The sequence below is a fragment of the Elaeis guineensis genome, chromosome 14, assembly GCF_000442705.2.
Source record: "Elaeis guineensis isolate ETL-2024a chromosome 14, EG11, whole genome shotgun sequence".
NCBI classification, from domain to species: domain Eukaryota; kingdom Viridiplantae; phylum Streptophyta; class Magnoliopsida; order Arecales; family Arecaceae; genus Elaeis; species Elaeis guineensis.
The window spans coordinates 42891344-42913849 of record NC_026006.2 but is presented as its reverse complement, the minus strand read 5'-3'; the positions used below and the strand labels follow the sequence as shown (position 1 = coordinate 42913849).

Here is a 22506-nt window from a genome sequence, read left to right as displayed (position 1 = left end):
AATTTCAAATTTAAATGAATACATGCTATATATCATATTTAGATCCTAGTGTAGGATAAATTTATTTTAATTAATTAGATTAATTAATATCTTTTCACTGTAAAATCATAATTTTGAAAAAAATTTAAAATTACCATTTTACCCCTGCACTGAATTTTCTCCAAAAATGGTATCAGAACAAGGTTCTTAGATATGATATATATATTTGCATGCGTAGATTAAGTTGTAATCTAAAAGTTTAAATTTAAAATTTAAAATTCAAAATTTAAAATTTAAATTTTGAAAGTTGTTCGAAATTCAAAATTCAAAAAAAAAAATTGAAATTCAAAATTCAAAATTTAAATTTTGAAATTTAAAATTTAAAATTTAAAATTCAAAAGTTTGAAATTCAAAATTTGAAATTTGAAATTTGGATGAAATTTCAAATTTGAAATTCAAAATTTAAAATTCAAAAATTTGAAATTTGAAATTTGTTTGAAATTTGAAATTCAAAATTTAAAATTTAAAATTTAAATTTTAAAATTGGTATATTTAGATATACTTGATCTAAGTTGCAAGTAATCGAATTGGATTGGTTGCCATGGCCGTCCGGTCATAGGAGAAAAGTAGGGTTTAAAGGCCCTCTCCTCCCATTCGATGGGGTCTCCTATGGCAGTAGGGGTACCGCTGTAATTATATCCCATGCAGATGAAGTAGCGAAAGAAATTAATTGTAAAAGTTCAATTGTGAAATTTATCATGCATGTGTTAGATTAGATCTAAAGGAATATTCATGATTTATTTTGATTGAGTTATTTTCTGTTATGTAATTAACAATATGATTGCTATTTATGAAATATGCTGATCTATTTGTGAAATGAGTCAACATATTTGGTAAATAGAAAATAAAACTTTTCAAATTTAAAAATTATTTTTGAAATACCAAATCCTGACCCATCAGCCCAAATACTTAATTAAAAGAATTAAGTATTGTCTAGTAGGTCTAGAATTGTGAATTAAGACCTAAGACAATTGCATAAACTTGTGGGTCAATGGGTTAGATGGATTAGATCCATAATTGGGTTAGACCTAAGGCTAGCTTAAAGAAATGGACTAAATTAGAGTAATTGGTCAAATTTAATCAAAAGTTGAATTAGATTAGGTCAAGGATACTCTAGACTCAACTCCAATAGTTGTAGTTGAATGGGTCTATGTCTTTAACTAGACCAAGATAGACTTAATTCATGGCTACGTGGTGGAATCCTATTTAATAAGTTGATCAAATTAAAACTAATGAACCGGTTGGTGTCTAAGGTAAGTTTGGCATTTTGACCAGTGGTTTTTAAGTGGGAGCTACTCGCAGTGATTCGATCTCTGACGAGTTAATAGCTTATCCCCACCACTGATCTCACTTACCTGGCCAACCTGGTGAATTAGGTTTTGATTAGATCACTTGGTGATTAGGGCTCACCCATGTCATTAGGTAAATCTGTTTGACTGATTTAGGTGCTCCTAATGCCAGCTTTAATTAAATTATTTTTTAATCTGACTTGGTGAAGTCAGTGGGAGGATTGAAATTGATTGAATATTTTTTTCTCATCTATCCTTTAATAAAATCCTCAAAAATTATTAGGTCCCTAAAAATGATTAAGTTATATTGATAACTAAGTCATAGCCTCCCATTAAGTGAGTGATAATAAGTCCATTAGTTTAATAATCATTGGAGGCCCAAAAGTCTGGTGCTTATTGACTAATGGAATTATCATTCATAATATAATAATTTAGTTTGAGTCTTTCTGATGGTGGTCAGGTTGGCCAGCCAAAGTCGGGCCTGATCATTTATTGGTCCGATTCATCAAATCAAATCATGTTAATGGTTGGACATAACCAGATCTTTTCAGTGGAGGTCAAAGCCTACTGATTAGGTTCTGGGGCAAAATTAATTACTAGAAGTTGTTTAGAGAAACAACTAGTTATGAACCTACCCATAGATGCACATGGGTTGACCAACCAAAGTTGGGCTCGTGTGTAGTCTGTGTGGATTCTAATATCCACTAAGAAATTAAAGTAATTCCTCAAATTGGAGGTTGAGGCTACTAGTTCGTAAAAATATTGGGAGAAACTTTAGACTAAAGTCCAAGTCTTTAGTATTTATAATTTATGTACTAATAGAGGTCTGATTTTCTTTTATGCAGCTATGGCCACTACCCTGTCCCTCCGATCATTATTAGAAAATGACAAGCTCATGGGATCTAATTTCGATAGCTGGTATCAAAAATTAAAAATCGTCATTGAGCATGAGCGGATCCTTTATGTAGTAACGGATCCGGCACCTGAGGAGCCAGCCCTGAACGTTAGAGGGACGGTTCGAGACACTTATCAGAAGTGGCTCAACGACCGCACCATCGTTCGGTGCATTATGCTGGCGGCAATGAATGATGAGTTTAGTCGCAGGTTCGAGAACGTCCAGCCACAGGAGATGCTTCAAATATTGAACGACTCCTTTGGCACGCCTGACGATGTTGAAAGGCACAAAACTAGTTGTGCCATTTTCAATGCTCGAATGAGGGATGGAGCCTCAGTCACTGATCATGTACCGTACATGATCGAAATGATTGAGCGCCTAACTAAACTGGGCTTTTCCCTGCACGAGCAGCTCGGTAAGGATGCGATTCTTAATTCATTGCCCAAGTCCTTCCTCTCCTTCTTTACTCATTTTCGGATGACAAAGCCTACAGTGAATTACCACAGTTTGTTGGGGTTGCTGCAGAACTTTGAGAAGGATCACCAGCTCCATAAGGAGTCGGTGAATGTTGTTGGAGGGTCTTCTTCTAGTTATCGACCCTTTAAGAAAGGGAAGAAGAAGAACAAGAAGAAGAAGAATAAGAAGGTGCAGCTGCATGCTGGGACATCTGCACAGGGTCAGACCAAGAAGTGCAAGCCCGACCAGAGTCAGGTGGAGTACTTCTTTTGCAAGAAGCAGGGGCACTGGAAGAGAAACTATCCTCTATACATTGCTTTCCTGGACCCGAACAGGCCGAAGAAGAAGCAAGGTACTTATATGATAATACCTTGCAACTTTTCTATTTGTAATACTACTGCCTGGGTATTGGATACCAGAAGCCCTTATCATATTTGCAATTCGATGCAGGGTCTGCAGGTCGTAGGAGATTTGATGAAGACGAGAGATTCCTGAACGTTGGAGATGGAAGCAGAGTTTCAGTTCTAGCATTAGGAATCATGAACATTGTAATCAATTCTCAAAACGTAATTCTGAGTGAATATCACTATTGTCCAAGCTTTTTATTAAATATTATTTCTATAGGCCTTTTGGCCATGAACGGTTATCAATTTTTAATAAAAGAAAATATTTGCAATATCATTTTGAATGGTGTTACAATGTTTGTTGGACAACTTAATAATGGAATTTACTTTCTATCATAACCTGTTAATGTGGTTCAAACCTCCGATAAACACCTTAGAATAGATAATGTGTTAGAAGTCTACCTTTGGCACTGTAGGCTAGGTCATATCAATAAGAACATGATAAACAGGTTGGCTCAAGAAGAAATTCTTAAAGTAGGTGATTGTGAATCACTTCCAACCTGTGAGTCCTGTCTTCTTGGTAAAATGACCAAATCACCTTTTACTGGAAAAGGTGAGTGAGCCAGTGAACTCTTGGGTTTGGTACATTTTGATGTATGTGGACCCATGAGCTCAAGTACAAGAGGTGGATATTTCTACTTCATAACCTTCACAGACGACCTATCGAGGTATGGGTATGTCTATTTAATGAAGCATAAATCGGAGTCATTTGAAATGTTTAAACTATTTCAAAATGAGATAGAAAAATAAACTGGTAAGTGTATTAAAACTTTTCGATCTGATCGAGGAGGTGAATACCTTTCCAATGATTTTCTGACATATCTTGGGGAGAATAGAATTCTTTCTCAGTGGACTCCTCTTGGAACACCACAACATAATGGTGTATTTGAAAGGAGGAATCGGACCTTGTTGGACATGGTTCGATCCATGATGGGGTTTGCTGGTCTACTGATCTCCCTCTGGGGATATGCGCTCGAATCGGCTTGTTACCTTCTAAATAGGGTTCCGAGTAAGTCTGTAACCAAAACGCCATATGAGATATGGATAGGACGTAAGCCAGTACTCTCGCACCTTAGGATTTTGGGGTGTCCGGCTTATGTTAAACGTTTAATAATGGACAAGTTTGGACCTAGGTCTGACAAGTATAATTTTATAGGGTACCCAAAAAAGACCAAAGGGTATTACTTCTACCTAGCTGATGAGCAAAAAGTGTTTGTCAGCCTTAAGGCAATCTTTTTGGAAAAAGAGTTCCTTGGTGAAGGGACTGTTGCCTCTAAGATCGAACTTGACGAAGTTCGGTAGGTAAAAAAATCGATACAAGTTGCTGAACCTGAATCGGATTTGGTTAGATCAGATCCGGAGCCCATTGTTCAAGCACCCTTAAGGCGATCTGGTAGAGTACCACATCAACCGGATAGATACTATGGTTTCTTGGTCCGGGACGGCGATCCTATCGAACTTGATGAAAATGATGAGGATCCGATCACCTACATGGATGCAATGCAGAAACCCGACTCTGAGAAATGGCTGGAGGCCATGAAATCCGAAATGGAGTCCATGAATATCAAGGATGTGTGGACATTGGTTGACCCACCCGAAGGAGTAAAACCCATAGGGTGTAAGTGGGTCTTCAAGAGGAAGAGAGGCACAGACAGAAAGGTGGAAACCTATAAAGCCCGTCTGGTTGCCAAGGGATATCGTCAACATTATGGTATAGACTATGACGAGACATTTTCTCCTGTGGCAATGCTCAAATCCATTCGGATTATGCTTGCGATAGCTGCCCATCTGGACTATGAAATCTGGCAGATAGATGTGAAGACATCTTTCCTAAATGGAGAGCTGGATGAAGAGGTGTATATGATACAACCTGAAGGATTCACATCCACAGATGAGTCTAAGGTGTGCAGGCTACAGAGGTCCATTTATGGACTTAAGCAGGCATCACGGAGTTGGAACATACATTTTGATAAGATGATCAAGATGTATGGCTTCGTTAAGAATGGAGAAGAGCCATGCATTTATAAGTGGGCTAATAGTCCAGTAGTAGTATTTCTTGTATTGTATGTGGATGACATTCTCTTAATCGAAAATGATGTCCCTGCATTACAGGGAATAAAGATTTGGCTGTCGTCACAGTTCTCCATAAAGGATCTGGGAGAAGCTTGCTACATCCTAGGGATGAGGATCTATAGGGATAGATCTAAAAGGTTGCTTGGTTTATCTCAGTCCACGTACATTGATACTATGCTGAAGAGGTTCAGCATGAAGAATTTCAAGAAAGGCTATCTTCCGATAGGCCATGAAATTTCTCTCTCGAAGAGGGATTGTCCGACAACACCTTAAGAGAGAGAGCGTATGGATAGGATTCCATATGCTTCGGTAGTGGGATCTATCATGTACGCCATGACATGTACACGACCAGATGTGGCATACTCACTAGGGATAGTGAGTAGATACCAATCTGATCCAGAAAAGAATCATTGGAAGGTTGTTAAAACCATCCTGAAGTATTTAAGAAATACTAAGGACCAGTGGCTTGTTTATGGTGAATCGGAGTTGAGACTTATAGGGTTTACAGACTCTAGTTTCCAGTCTGATCATGATGACAGCAAAAGTATGTCGGGATTTACTTTTACCCTTAATGGTGGGGCTATCTGCTGAAAAAGTTTCAAGCAGCATACAGTGGCTAATTCAGTTTGTGAGGCGGAGTATGTCGCTGCATCAGATGCTGCCAAAGAAGTGGTGTGGCTGAGAAAATTTATCACCGAGCTCGGAGTAGCACCCTCCCTTGTTGGTCCAGTTCTGCTCTACTGTGATAGCTCTGGAGCCATTGCTCAGGCGAAGGAACCAAAGGCACACCAGCGGACGAAGCATATTCTGCGTCACTACCATCTCATCCGAAAAATTATAGATCGAGATGACGTCGATCTTCAGAAGATTGATGGGAAGGAGAACCTGGTTGACCCATTCACTAAAGCCATTGCGGTGAAGGAGTTCGACAACTACAAGTCGAAGATGGGTATTAGATACTGCACCGATTGGCTTTAGGCCAAGTGGGAGATTGTTAGGAATAGTGTCCCAAAGCCAATCGTCAGTCTGTTGATGGTTGTGCTCATTTTTGTATTGTACATGAATTATGAATTAATAAAAATTATTTTGGCTTTTTTCATCACAAAATATTTCATCTTCTAATGAACTCCTATGTTGTGGTGAAGTCCTTAGGACTATTTAGACTCGACAAAGGAGGATTTGTCGTTTAGTCCTTAAATCTGTTCACGACCAAATGATACGTTGTTACTAAAGACGACAACGTTTATCAAACATAAGTCATTGTGTGCCATATAGGTTGGTTGTCCTCTTAACCAATGAGTGTGGAGACATTGGTATGGCATACAGGTGAGATGTAAGGGTACATCTGCACTGAATGTGACCGACTTCGGAGCTATTTCTGCTGTCAAGATTTGCTCCGATGAAATATGGGTATAAATATCCCTCCGACCTGAGACCGCCACGGTGACTTACAAGCAACTCACTGCACTTAGGCACTGGACTACCTGAATTTTTAATTCAGTGACGGAAGACTGCTGGGTGTAGTCAAGTACTTGACTTGTCGGTGCGTGTGTCAAGATGGGATTGACCACTCCAGTTTAAGAGCTGTGTACAGTCATATTTTAATTTAGCAAAACCTTGGCCAGGGTAGTCCTTGTGAGGAGTCACAGGACTGTTTGATTTGAGCACGATTCGGATGATCTGATCAGGGTTGATAGTTTAATCCTGAGTTGTCCTAAACACAGAGGTCAAAAGGATGAATTATACAGTAACCATATTCACGTAGGTTTTGAGTATTGCGATTGCGACCATTCGACCTATCCAATCATCGAGTACCATTGCTAGATGGTCACTTCGATTAGTATAGGAATTGGTTCCTGTGCTACCGACTTAGGTTCGAACCTGCAGGGTCACACACATTAGAGGTTCTTATCTGATCTGATGGCTGATGTAGAATTCTACATGTTTAGGACTCAATGATCGAGAATCAGGATTCTCTGATCACGAGTTCCACACATTATGGGTACCGGGGTCAAGAGTCCCACTGGTTGGGATTTTTTGATCAGGTTTATATATCGATGAATTCTGATGCCTGATTGCCCATCGAATTTGGACTCAGTATTTATGAGAGGTTTAATTAGTGATTTGATCACTAATTAACTCAATTTGATTGAGTAATTATTTTTGGATCAAGTCCAATTGAATTAGATTCAGTTGGGTTTGACCTGATTAGGTTAAGAGTTGACCTAATCGTCGAGATGGTTTGGTCCCTGATTTGATCAGGGGTTGGGCTTAGTCAATTTCTGATTTGATTAGAATTTTATTAAGCCTAATTAAGCCTAATTAAGTTAAATTTAAATTAATCTAATTGGATCTAACTTATTTGGTTCAATTAGGTTGGTTTAAATAATTAAACCACCTTGACCCAATCTCCATGCGCCACCTCACTTCCATTGCACCCATTTGGATTCATGAGAAGAAACTTCTCATGAATTTTTTTCTCACGCCAAGCCCTCTCCATGCCCCACTTTAATGTGCCAAATGGATGGATAAAGATGATTGGTTGGCCATTCAAATTCAAAATAAAGTTTGAATTTGAATGGGCAATCAATCTTTGCACCTTATCCCTTCTTTTACGTCCTATTTATTACATGAGAAAAGGTTTCTCATGAAATCACTCCATGCACAATTTAAGCCACACCTCACGCCTTTAGTGGATAAGGGATGAGTTGGTGTCCATTTGAATTCAAAATTTGATTTGAATTCAAATATGCAATTACTCATCTTTATCCTTTCTTTTGGATAAGACGTTTGACGTTGTTATAAAAGGAGGAGAAGAGTGGGGCGTGTAAGAAGAAGTTTTTTGGAGAAAAATTCTGGGCATGAGAAGCCTTGTGTGTGAGAAGGAAGTCCATATCCTTCCAAGAGAAAAAGAAAGAAAAGAAAGAAAAGTGGGTGCAAGATTTTCGATGAGTTCCCTAGAGTTTTAGCCTGGGGTTCGGGAAGTGAGAAAGTGAGCTTCGAGTGTCGTGAGTCCACAAAATCTTCGAGAGATCTTCAACATCCTTTCAAGCATATCTGTTGATAATCTGAAGTATCCGAAGAATCGACAGACATCGATCGAAGGAGTTCGATCAGTATCCATCGTTAAAAGGGCTCTACAACGAACTAGCACTCGTGAGGAGTCGATCAGATCGGAAGCTTCGTGTGGACGATCCGTAGAGGCCAGACACATTATGTGGCTACGTCATGACGATCAGACTCTTCCGACGATAATCAGATTACGGCGATCTATTACCCACACAAAGGTATTATATTCTGAACACATTATAGTAAAGTATTTACTGTTCGAATTTGAATTTTAAATTTAAATGAATGCATGCTATATATCATATTTAGATTCTAGTGTAGGGTAAATTCATATTAATTAATATCTTTCCACTGTAAAATCATAATTTTAAAAAAGTTTTAAAATTATCATTTTATCCCTGCACTGAATTTTCTCCAAAAATACCAGTGTCTCCACACTCCTTGGTTAAGAGGACAACCAACCCATATGGCCTACAGCGACCTATGCTCGATAGAAGCTGTCATCCTTATTAACAGCCTATCATTTGATCGTGAACAGTTTTAAGGACTAATCGATAAATCCTCTCTTTATCGAATCTGAATAGTCCTAAGGACTTCATCATAACAACGGAGTTCATTAGAAGATGAAAGCTTATGATGAAAATGCCAAATATATTTTATTTATTAACAAATCAATTACAATGCTTGGTTGCTCAACCGTCAACAGCTTGACGATTGACTTTTGAGACATATTTTTCAACAGTTTGATTGGTCCTTTGACCTATGGTGTCACAGTTGCTTACAGTAAGACTGCTGTAGTTTAACTGCATATAAATATTAACTTGATTATGAATTTTTGTAGTGGATGTTGGCATCAGTTGGTTGAGCTGTGCGAGCGATGTGTGTATTTTTATGGGATCATCGATCTTGATAGAGAAGAGTAGTCTTATGAGATTTGAGAAGCTAAGTCCACAAGTCTATGATCATAACAGTGTGATTGATAGAAAAGAGTTTTCATTTAATATCACTAATAGACTTGAGCTGATCGAATTTATGATATGACTAATGATGAGGTTTGACGAATTATCCATGATCTGTCATCTAGTCGGGACTCACGATAGATTTTTTTACACTAACTACATCTAGAGATTTTTTTTTGATTCTGCTGGATTGTCACTACATATTGCTAGATATCACTAGTGGATTGTGAGAGCTCAATAGGATCATTTTGGATCAATGATCCTTGTTGAGTTAGAGTAAAATTATTCCGACCCACTAAAAAGAATTTTTAGTAATATCTATGATAGAGATCATGGTATATCTCACTACCAGATAGAATTGAATCTATGGGGTCACACATAAAGAGAGAAGACCTGAATTAGTTAATAATTGGACTTATGAAGTATCAATTTATATGTATTTAGAGAAATTCTATTGGATTCATGTTAACCTTACTAGCACTTGGGTGAACCCAACTTCTCTTGTGGTTGGTTTATTTATATGATAAGTTTTAACCAATTTCTATACTTGATTTGAACCTAATTGAATTTGATTCAATAAGATCCAATGATTGGATGTTTAATTTATGACTTGGATTAAATCAAAAAAGAATTTTTGATTTTATTCATTAAGAACTCTTGAAGAGAATTTATAAAATCATATAGGCTGATTTGAGAGTTTTTATTAGATCCCATATAATGGGATGCCTAGCATTGGGTATAGACTTAGGTGAGTTTTGGGTGACATCCTATTTATTTGATCCAAGTATATTATGACTAGGACTTCTAATATGATTAGGAGAAGAGATCCTAATTTGATTAGAACATCCTTAAGTTATCTATATAAAGGACTCTAGCCTTTGCTTCTCACATAAGCTCTCTTCCTCCCATCTTGTTGCCACCTATTACTGGGCCCATGCCTCCCCTCCTCTTCCTCTCTCTAGCCCATGCCCTCACTCTCTAGGCATCCCTCTTTGGAGTTGAAAAATGGTGGGTGGCAACAAAGGGTTGGGGTCAAGTGTTGGCGCAAACTAGATTCTTGGTTTCTTCTTTTTCCTCTCAAATTTGTTAAGAGTTAGTTACAACCACTTCTTGATTGTTATTCTTCTTGATTAGTTGAAAAATCAAGAAAAATTCTTGATTTCTTTAAGAATCAAAAAGGAAAGATCAAAAGAGTTCACAATTAAAAGCCTCTCCAGGCTTGGTTCAAGCCTATTCAGGCTTTTAGTTCAAGTAAGCAAGAGTCAAGAGAATCGATTCAAGTCGGCCTTATGGATATCCGTGGAAGCAGAGCACTTGTGCTACTGATTCAGAACCTATTCAGACCCCAGATCCATGGATTGAATTGGATTCAACCCCAGTCATAGATTTGAAGAACAGAAAAAGCGATTAAGATATGTAAATTGATTACAGACTTTCATTTGTTATTCCTAAAATCAGTTTACTTTAATTTTATCATATGAATTAGATTCATAGGTGCTTTCATATGATGAATATATGCTTAGATTAAAAGTATTTTAATCTAATTTTTTTTACTATATTTTAAATTTAGAAAAATTTTAAAATCCACATGCACTAGCATCTGTAGAAAATTCAATAGTAATTTTATGATGAATAATGTCAAAATAATTTTTATTCATTGATTAATAATTTATATATATATTATAGAATGAGCACAATGGTCCAAATGATTGACTTTAAGATATTTTCCAACACAGTCTATTTTTGAAGAGGGCCTGAGAGTTGCATTCATCGAGATTACAACCTAAGCAACAGGTGGAGAGACATTAGGGACTTTGAGCCTCGATTCTTCCACCACCTCCACATCAAGAGTCTTCGACTGAGTTCGAAAAGGACCCAAAGTGGTAACCTTCTTCCTCTTTAGAGGCTCGACTTTTGGGGATGGTTTTCGATCTCTTTTTCTTCTTCATGGCTGTAAGGTCATCGAATATGAGCTTTATCTCTATAATGATGAAAATAAAAAGAAAGTTAGCAGTCTGCAGCAAAAAGAAAGCAAAAGCAATAAAAAACATGAAGAACTATGACCTACATAGGGAGCAACGTAGCTGATGCCTGTATCAAACAGATCTTGCTCAGTGTTAGGATTTGATGCCTCGAGATTCAGCCCATATTGAGTCCACAGTGAGGTTCGCGATGAAAAACGAAGTCCAATGAGACTAAGATCACCCGAAACGGAGCTCGAATGGAGGAGATACGAGCTTTTGAAGTCGGTACGAGATTCGAGGCGACGGAGGACCACCGGCGACCGGTGGCAGGCGACAGCGGCGCGCGGGACACGCGACCCACGCGGGCGGGCGGCCCAAGCGGGCGTGCGGCCCACGCGGGTGCGCAGCCCAGCCGGGCGTGCGGCCCAGGCGCGCGTGGGCCTGCGCACGGGAGCAGGCCGGCCCAGGCCCAGCGGCCTACTGGCCCTTTGCATCGGTCCACCATGGACCGGGTGGTCCACGGCTGGGCCTGTGGACCGTGTGGGCATTTCCCACACGTTTCTCGCAGTCCATGGCACTATTCTATGGATCGGAGCACGATCTAAGGGTGTGGATGGCTCCCGGTCTTGATCTGACGGTCCAGGGGTTATCTGGCTTTGTTTAGGACTCCTAATCCTTCTCTAATCAAGTTTTAAGCCCTTTAAATAGGGCTGATCGATAACAGAGAGGGAGTGGGGGTTCGATTTTTCACTGTGGACGCTGCACGAAACCGAGGAAGGGGCGCGTTGCTGAGAGAAGAAGCAAGAGGCTCCTGGACAGCGGTCGCCAAGCACTTCAGGGGTTCAGGGGGGTCTTCAAGAGAGAGAGAGCTTTTGTGAGGAAAACTTCTAGTGAGAGAGAATTGGGTGTACAAAGGTTGAGGGTGAGGTCTCCTCTTGTAAATTTTTTTTTTCATAGTGAAGTTTGCATGCCTCGTGAAGGCGAGCCCTTTTGTGGCTGATCCACGTATTTTGATTATTTTTTCTTTTTGTTTTGTTTCTTCTTTATTCCTGCTGCATCGCGTGGTACTGAAAAGATCTTGGGAGGTGGTATCCTGGCCAGACATCCACCCAATAAGTGGTATCAGAGCAAGGTGGTATAAGGATGTAGATTGCAGTGATAGTGAGCAAGACTGAAGATGGAGAAGACAGGAACAATCAAGATGGAGATCAACAAGTTTGATGGTAAGAGCAATTTCTCCTTATGGCAAGTAAGGGTGAAGGACGTGCTCATCCAACAGAGGTTGATCGATGCTCTCTTATGCACTGAGAAGCCGACCACCATGGAGGTGCGGGATTGAAAATGGCTACAGATGCAGACGGTGAGTACCATCCGTATGTACCTGATGGATGAGGTGGTGATCTATGTGCTGAGCGAGACTTCCCTGACGGTGCTGTGGTCGAAGCTCGAGGAGTTGTACATGGTGAAGTCTCTCACCAACACACTTTTCCTCTGAAGGCAGTTCTACCAACTGCGGATGACTGAGGGACAGAGTGTGCAGGAGCATCTCAGCCACTTCCAGAAGATCCTCATCGACTTCCTTAGTGTTGGCGAGAATGTTGAGGAGAAGACCAGGGCGCTGGTTTTGCTGGCGTCGCTTCCTCCTGCGTACGAGTCCTTGGTGACTGCTCTTCTAGTGGGGAAGAGCACTATCAAGATGGACGAGGTCACCGCGGCGATAATCCAGAATGAGGTTCTCAGGAGGGAGAACCCAGCTTCGAGCTCAGGTGGCGATAGCTCAGCTTTGGTGACTTCTGAAGGAGCAGGAGGCGGTAGACAGAGCGACAGGAGATCGCAACGAGGACGGTCCAAGTCCAGGAGGGACTTAAGCAAAATTAGGTGTTACCGGTGTGAGGAGTTGGGGCATCTAGCCAGAGATTGCCCTCAACTGAAAAATCGGATGGTGGCTGCTGTAGTGACGGCCGGCAGCGATTTAGATGAAGATGTCCTGGAGATATTTGATGAGGTATGTACTTCTTCCCAGCAGTGGATATTAGATTCTGCATGCCCCTATCATGTATGTTGCAGAGAGGAGCAGTTTGACTCCCTGGAGAACAGTGAGGGTACTGTATATCTGTCGGATGGATCGAGCTGTGCGATCAGAGGCATTGGGACGGTCAGCTAGAGGACACATGATGGTGCAGTGAGGAGATTGAGGGAGGTCCGATACATACCTGATTTCAGGCGAAATCTTATCTCACTTAGCAGACTGGATTCAAGAGGCTACAGGACGATAGCTGGTGGAGAAATCCTAAGGGTGTTATACGGCGATAGGATTATGCTGGAGGGGAAGAATGGGAGCAGAGGACATTATTACCTGGCGGGGAGACCAGTGTGAGGTGGAGCTTCGGGAGCCAGGCGGAGCTTAGAGCGAGGTGGAGCTCCAGGAGGCGGATCGAGCACGAGACAGGAAACTCGGGAGGACGAGAGGCGATGTCACAAGGTGAGATTCCTATTACCGCAAGACGATGCCCCGAGCAGGTCTCAGGTCAGGAGGAGCACAGCATACGACGGAGATGGGATCGAGCAGCCTGGCTCGACTCCCATGTTTGCCTATCCATGATCAGTAGGCGATTGCCCCAGGGCATGGAGGCGAGGAGATCCAAAAGCTCTTGGAGTTTAGAGGAGGCCGAATATCGAGTCGAGGTGGAGATTGTTAGGATTTGATGCCTTGAGATTCAGCTCACATTGAGCCCACAGCGAGGTTCGCGGCGAAAAATGGAGTCCAACGAGACCAAGATCATCCGAAATGGAGCTTAGATGGAGAAGATACGAGCTTTTGAAGTCGGCACGAGATTCGAGGCGACGAAGGACTACCGGCGATCGGTGGCAGGCGACAGCGGTGCGGCCGCAGGCGGCGGTGCGCGGGACGCGCAACCCAGGCTTGCGCGGGATGCACGACCCACGCGGGCGGGCGGCCCAGGCGGGCACGCGGCCCAGCCTGGCACGCGGCCCAGGCGGGCGCGCAGCCCAGGCGGGCGCGCAGCCCAGCCGGGCGCGTGGCCCAGGCGCACGCGGGCCTGTGCGCGGGAGCAGGCCGACCCAGGCCCAGCGGCCTGCTGGCCCTTTGCACCGGTCCACCGTGGATCGGGCGGTCCACGACTGGGCCTATGGACCGCATGGGCGTTTCCCACGCGTTTCTCGCGGTCCACGGCACTATTTCATGGACCGGAGCACGATCTGAGGGTGTGGGTGGCTCCCGATCTTGATCCGACGGTCCAGGAGTTATCTGGCTTTGTTTAGGACTCCTAATCTTTCTCTAATCAAGTTTTAAGCCCTTTAAATAAGGCTGATCGGTAACAGAGAGGGAGTGGGGGTTCGGTTTTTCACTGTGGACGCTGCACGAAACCGAGGAAGGGGCGCGTTGTTGAGAGAAAGAGCAGGAGGCTCCTGGACAGCAGTCGCCAGGCACTTCAGGGGTTCAGGGGGGTCTTCAAGAGAGAGAGAGCTTTTGTGAGGGGAACTTCTAGTGAGAGAGAATTGGGTGTACAAGGGTTGAGGGTGAGGTCTCCTCTTATAAATTTTTTTTTTCATAGTGAAGTTTGCATGCCCCGTGGAGGCGAGCCCTTTTGTGGCTGATCCACATATTTTGATTATTTTTTTTTTTATTTTGTTTCTTCTTTCTTCCTGCTGCATCGCATGGTACTGAAAGGATCTTGGGAGGTGGTGTCCTGGCCAAACATCCACCCAACACTCAGTTAGGAGATTCTTGAACTAAAAAGTATGTATTCCAACTAGTTTCTCATAATCTCTTAAATCCCCTTCGAAAGGATCCTTCTTGATGGATCGAACAGAATTTGGGCCTAGTCCATTTGACCGGCCTAGATAACATAACCAAATAGTAGAAAAAGGCCCAAAAGATATAGCATGACTTTTAAAGCTCCAAAAGTAAAATTGGTCAGGACATATACGGCATGCGCTAGGTAATGAACAGACTTCCAAAGGGAGTCATCTTCTTCCCATGATAATCGATGAAATCTGACATCGAGAGGGAGTCCAACACCTCCCTCCAACTCTATTTAATAGGTTGAGGCTTCCTTTCCACTACCTCATCGAAAATCTTGGCCTTAGAGCAGAGTTCACTGGAGTATATTTTTGAAAGCCTATCATCACTCTATTCCCCTATTTCTTTTTATTTTTTTTCAATTATTTTTTTTTTCTTTCACCATCTCCACTATCGATCATCAATTTCGAAACTGTAACACCGTTGTGACCTAGCAATCATCGGCTATTTTTCTTTTGTCATAGAAAAGAAAGAAAAGAATAGTCCTCTATTTTATCTAAAAAAATAAAAAAAAAATTTTTTTTCTCCATTTTCATTCACTAATTTCTCTCACTACATATTTATGTCTAAAAAATTTTTCTCTCTATATATATGGATTATAATAATCATCATATATAGCTAAAAATCCAACTAAACTATAAAATAAATAATAATTATTATTTTATTATAATATTAAAGCAAAAATTTCGGTGCCCATAATTTAGAGAGAAGCCTATAATTATTTATACTAAATTTAAAAAAATCTATCATGATACAACTATCTCTCAAGTTTTTTTTTTCCTTTTAAAGAAAAGAGGATTAATATGGATCTCCACCGTGACAATCAACAAATTTCATAATAATTACTACAGCAAAGTTAGTTAATAAGTTCGAGACACCGCACTAATCGCAGACCGAATCTGACACGGAGAAGTCATCCTCTCTTCCCCTCGATTCCCTATTTATAGCCCCCCACGCCGTCCAAACTCCCCCCCACAATCCTTCTCGCGCTTCTTCTTCTTCGTCTTATTGGCATAGAACTACGACCACTATGTCCAGGTACAGAGGAGGTTACGCCGGAGGCAACTACCCTGGCGGCGGAGACAGTGGCAGCGGAAGGGGTAGAGGCAATGACCGCGGCGGCGGAAGGGCCAGAGGTGGTGACCGCGGTGTTCACAGAGGAAGAAGGGGAAGAGGCGGCGGCCAATGGCAGGAACCAAGGCCATCGAACGCCTCTAGCTCGTCATGGTCACCGGTGATGGAGGACACGAAGCCTATCCCTGTTTTTCCTCTGAATCCCGTTCCAGTGTCCAAGGTGGTGGAGCGCTTTCAAGAACTCGTAATCATGCAACGGGCGGAGGAGACTACTCCAGCCACCACCCCAGAGTCGAGCAAGAGTTTGCGGCATCCGCGGCGACCGGGCTTTGGTTCCATTGGAAGTTCTTCAATCGTCCACGCTAACCACTTCTTTGTCAAAGTAGCCGACACCGATCTCCACCAGTATCATGTGAGCAGTCGCTTATTTTTCATCATCGTCTCAATCCCCTTTTTCTTGGTTTGGACATTGGATTTTTGATTGTGCTCTGTTTTCTATGGAACTCCACTTTTATTTTCCTTTGATTGTTTTCAGGTTGACATAAGTCCTGAGGTTGCAAAGAGAGAAGTCAACAGAGCTGTGATCTCCGAGCTCGTGACATCATATGGTAAATCTTGTCTAGGGAGCCGAAAGCTGGCATACGATGGGAGGAAGAGCATGTACACGGCAGGAGCTTTGCCTTTCTCCTCCAAGGATTTTGTCATCAAATTGACTGACGGGAACGAACAGGGCAAAATCAGGTTTGCCTCGTGTAAAGCTTCCCCAGTTTTGATATTGTTTCCATCGATTTGTCTCCTTATAGGCTTATAAGGATTTGGTTTCTCCATCGCTGTTACGATCTTGTTTTGATCTTATATATGGATTTTAAAGCTTTCGCAACAATTTTTGCACGTCTCAACAACTGTTGTGCATTGTTGGGTGTATTGATTGATGCTGCAGGAGGGAGAGGCAGTTTAAAATTTCAATCAAGTTTGCTGGACGGCCCGACCTGCACCATTTGCGAGAGTTCTTGCGAGGAGGTCTGGGGGATGATGGAAGGGGACCGCAAGAAGTCATCCAAGCTCTCGATGTGGTGCTCAGGGTGCATCCTTCTAAGAAGTGAGCTACCAATTCCCAGGAGCAACTTATATTTCCTACTCTGCTCTAATCAATTTGATAAGTCTTTCTGAGTTGTCTGATTTCTTTTGCCGCAGTTATGTTACTGTGGCAAGGTCTTTCTTCTCTCCAGAATTTGGGGACCGTTGTCCAATTGGTGGTGGCTTGGAATGTTGGAGGGGGTATTACCAGAGTCTTCGCCCCACGCAGATGGGATTATCTTTGAATATTGGTATTGGCTCTTAAAGATGCCTGTGATGTAATCTATTTTATGTTTGCTCTCTTGGTCTTGTGCATTTCTTGAAACAACATATTATCATCTACAGATATTGCTGCAACATCATTTTACAAGGATGTGGATGTCGTACACTTCGCAGTGGACCATCTTGGAGTTCGGGATCCTAGGAGTCCCCTTTCTTATTCTGATATTGAAAAAGTATGAGTTTCACTTTACTATTTTTCCTCAACTAAAATTTCGTTCCCTGCATCAATGTTTTTTCTATCTGATTTTGCTTTTCATTTTTTATTTTTGATCACAGATGTATTTTATTTTCTTCACATGCTGAAAAGTTGACTCAGTTTGACTAATGGAAATATGATTCTCAATTTTAGCTTCTGTAGCACTGTAGTGGTTCTCATGCTTTCTCCCTTTGTGCATCCAGCTGAGAAAGGCCCTTAGAGGCTTGAAGATTGAGGTTACACACAGAAAAGATTCACGCCAGCAATTTAGGATTAAAGGGATAACCTCCTTGCCACTGAAAGAGCTCAAGTATTTTCTTTTCCACTCTACTGTACTCTGGTTTTAAGCACTTCCCCGGTTGATATGTATGGTGTTATTAGGAATGAGAGCCGCCGATACGAAAAATAATTAATTATGTAATATTATGCTTGTTCAGGTTTCCTGTTGATGATCAGGGAACAAAGACGACTGTCCTCGATTACTTCAGAGAAAAGTATGATTATAAACTGAAGCTTGTTTTGTGGCCATGTCTGCAAGCTGGCAGTGATAACAAGCCGATATATCTACCCATGGAGGTTATCTCATTTTCTTTAGCTCTTCCTTTGCAGTCGTTGCTGAACATATGATCAGACACAATAAATCTTATATGCTGATAATTTAAGTACTGTGACTGTAGGTTTGCAAAATAGTGCAAGGACAGAGATATTCCAAAAAGTTACATGAAAAGCAAGTAACTGAGATGCTAAGATCAATGTGTCAACGCCCTCAACAAAGGCGGGACAGAATCCTAGAGGTGAAAACCTTCTTTTGTTCGCCCGTTTGGATAAGCTCCTTAACAATTTTTTATTAGCTATTTCTTCTTATTTCAGATTTCTTTTAGTAATCCAGATTTCTTGTTAAGAATAACTGATGTCCACATTTTGCTGTTGCAGGTGGTGAAATACAACAACAAAAACAGTGAAGGGGCTCATGTAGAAGCAGACTTTGGGATCAATATTGCCCAAGATCTTGCCGTAGTTGAAGCCCGTATTCTGCCAACTCCGGTGGTAAATACAGTTGCCTCAAAGGCTAAAACTATGTATGCTATGTTTAAGCACATTGTTACAAATATCTAAGTTCCTATTGTGAATTGCAGCTCAAGTATCACGATTCTGGCATGGAGCAAACTGTTAGGCCAGTGATGGGTCAGTGGAACATGATTAATAAGGTTGATTATCTCCTTGTTCTCAAACTTCGAATATTCTTTTCTTTATTTATCCTTAAAAAAATTTCTTTGTTAATCATATTTTGCTACATGAGCACTGTTTTAGCTTCACGTTCTATAGTTAACTTTGTGATCCGGATTTAGTTAGGAGTATATAAATTCTATAAAAATTTGCATATCATTTATGAGCAAATTGCTTGATCCTGACAGAACATCATCATGGCTCAGCAATGATTTATATGCAAATAACTATATATCTTTCTCTTAAATCCTGCTTTGATGTGCATAGAAAATGGTAACTGCTGCAAGGATCGACTATTGGACATGCATAAACTTTTCTTCCCTCCATCACAACGCAGTGTCTCAATTTTGTTGCAGTTTGATTGAGATGTGTTCAACCTGTGGGATGGTACTTGTCTTTTTTTTTTTTTTTACACATTCAATTATTAATATTAATTGCACTATAATATCAGAATGTAGCTAACTTTGCTATTAACTTTGAAGGTATGCAATCGCAACCCAATAATCGATATTCGGGCAGCTTACCCGGGGACTCTTTTTGATGCTCTGCGAGATGTGCAAAAGCATTCTGATGCAGCACTAGCTCATCAGGGCATTAAGGGAAAACAACTTCAGTTGCTAATAGTAATTTTACCCGATGCTAATAATATTTATGGTACGCACAAACTGGGACGACTATGAAGTTCTGAAGTTAATTCTGGTCTCAGTTTGTACAAACAGAACACTTACACTGATTTGTATCCTTGCAGGAACGATCAAGAGGATATGTGAAACAGAGCTAGGGATAGTATCACAATGCTGCATACAGAAAAACATTTTTAACCCAAAACCACAATATCTTAGTAATCTGGCTTTGAAGATTAATGTTAAGGTATGTGATTATCTGTCTTCATTCTATTTTGGTGGTAAGCACTATTGAAATTTCAACATGCTTTATTTCTTATCTGAATAGGTTGGAGGACGAAATACTATGCTTAAAGATTCCATTAATATTCAACCTGGTCAAAATGTTCCTACCATTTTCTTTGGAGCTGATGTGTCACATCCCCCTCCTGGAGAGGATTCATCTTCTTCGATTGCTGCGGTTTGTATCATTATTGTTTATTATTCTTTACCTTTCATCTCAGTAGGTACCTGCTAATAATGCTTCCTTGCATGCCTACAATAGTTCTGATTTGTTGGAACAGTATGGAAAACCATTTAGCTGTGCAATTTTTATACACGTACTATGTCTTTCTTTTCCAAATATCATCATGTCTGTTGGTTCTGGTACTTTAAAAATGTAATGAATGTGGTTAATTAACGATGTGTAGGTTGTGGCTTCAATGGATTGGCCTGAGGTGTCCAAATACAGATGTCTAATCTCTGCACAGCCACATCAACAAGAAATAATCGAGGACTTGTATAAAGAACAGATGGACCATCAAAAGGGTGTTGTGCATGGAGGGATGATCAGGCAAGTTAAAACTAATCCTAGCAAAAGCTATAAGACCTGCAATCCTTAATTTTGATGTTCTTTTCTTGCTTCCAGGGAACTTCTTCTTGCTTTTCATCGTACAACAGGCCAGTGGCCACAATCTATCATATTCTACAGGTTCTTGCTAGTATACTAATTAAATCTTCTCTGCTAGTATAATCTATCACGAAACATCTTAATTTCTTTCATACACAGGGATGGTGTTAGTGAAGGACAGTTCAAGCATGTCTTGCTATATGAATTAATTGCAATTCGGAAGGTAAAATTCATTGCCCCAGGCTTTGTGGTTTTGTGACTGATATATATTTTTCCTAGAACTAGGGAATATATGTAGTAATGCTCTCTTTTTGCATATCCCAGTTGTAATGCAGCAAATTTATGGAAGCAACTGGGATCGAACTAGGTAGTGGTGATGGGAGTGGTTATAGAGAGGTAGCGACGTATTCACCATTGGGGTTTACTATAGAAGGGAAGGGGAGAGCTAGAGATAGTGGAGAGGCAAACTAGGACAGGTTCTAGATATTTTTGAATTGGATGGAGGATGTTGCATGGTTGGTCATGAGATATTAATTCAAGAAACTATACAGCCTACATATTGTGATGTAATTAAATATGTCAAATTTTGTGAAATGAAAAATTTAGGAGGTTTGCAAGACATATAGGGATATTCATGATATTATATTTTTTGTTTGCATAAATCAGCTGCCAAGGGAGAGGTTTTGCAGCCATGCATGTATATATGCATAGAATTATAAATCTATTGCAGTCATATTAAACTAATTATGTTTCTCTAATTCTTCTTTCCATATTAGGCTTGTTTTTCATTGCACGAAAAGTATGTTCCTCGGATAACATTCATGGTAGTACAAAAAAGGCATCACACACGCTTGTTTCCAGATGTGTGTGCTAAACCTAATACAACTGACAGAAGTGGGAATATTGCACCTGATAGGCTATGATGATTAAGGTTGATATTTTTTGATTTGGAGACAATTGTAACTTAAAATTTATTGTGCTCAGGTATGGTGGTGGATAAAAAAATCTGTCACCCAATAGAGTTTGATTTTTACCTCTGTAGTCATGCGGGTATTCAGGTAATTTTATTTAATTAGATATTTTATTGCATTTACATTTATACAATAATGTTTGTAGATTCTTTGAGATAATATTTAGTTTCTTTTTTGATCTTTTGAATTCTATTTAGGGAACAAGTAGGCCGACTCACTATCATGTACTATGGGATGATAATGGCTTTACAGCTGATGCATTGCAGATGCTGACTTACAACCTATGTTACACGTGAGTTTACTTTTCAGTGTAATTATTTAAAAATATAATAGCTTTATGCGATGTTAATTAGCAGTCTTATATTTAACCTTTCATGGCTAAGTTGTATTGCTTATGTATTGCAGGTATGCTCGATGCACTCGATCTGTTTCAATAGGTAACTTTCTTTCATATTCTTTAGGAACAGGTTAGTAGCCCCACATCTTGTGCAGAATTTGTTTTTGACAATTTTGTGTTGATGGTATGCCAGTTCCTCCTGCATACTATGCACATCTAGCTGCTTTCAGGGCAAGATTGTACACTCAAGTTGATGCGTCAGATGATGGATCATCATCTTCAGCTACAAGAAATACCCGAAAAAGGAGGGTTGAGGTGCGACCTCTTCCTAGCATTAAGGAAATTGTGAAGGATGTGATGTTCTTTTGCTGAAAGATGTGGCAGGTTTCTGCATGGGAATCATTCTCATTCTTTTTGGGAGATATTCTTTGACAGAAATTTAGTATGTGATAAGAATTAAAAATTATTTAGATAACTTGTTGCTTTATTAATTGTTGATTTCGGCACTTGAAACGTTGCAATAACTTTTAAAGAGTATTTGTTATAGAATATTTTTTGCTATCCCCATATGCAAATTTCTTTTAACATGTTTTAGGTTTCCTTTTATGCTATGATAATGTGCGACTGAGAGAGAATTTTGCTGATCCTCATCAAAGTGGGAATTCACAGGCACGATCTATGCAATTCCTTTTTAAAGGAACACTTCATTGTAAAAGTTTCTGTTTGCTTATTATTGAATTCTAACTATGCTAGGTTTTAAGATTGGAGGTCTTGGCCATCTTAGTAGGTGGGTGATACCAAGATGGACCATGATCCTAGTTTATCTAAGCTAAAATAAAAATTCGACAGAAGTAGGAAA

At 40.4% G+C, this 22506-nt stretch overlaps 1 pseudogene; it reads left to right on the top strand.

Moving 5' to 3' along the window:
- The first annotated feature begins 16001 nt into the window (after positions 1 to 16001).
- LOC105034546 (protein argonaute MEL1-like) lies at positions 16002 to 22200 on the top strand (annotated as a pseudogene).
- The last annotated feature ends 306 nt before the right edge of the window (positions 22201 to 22506 follow it).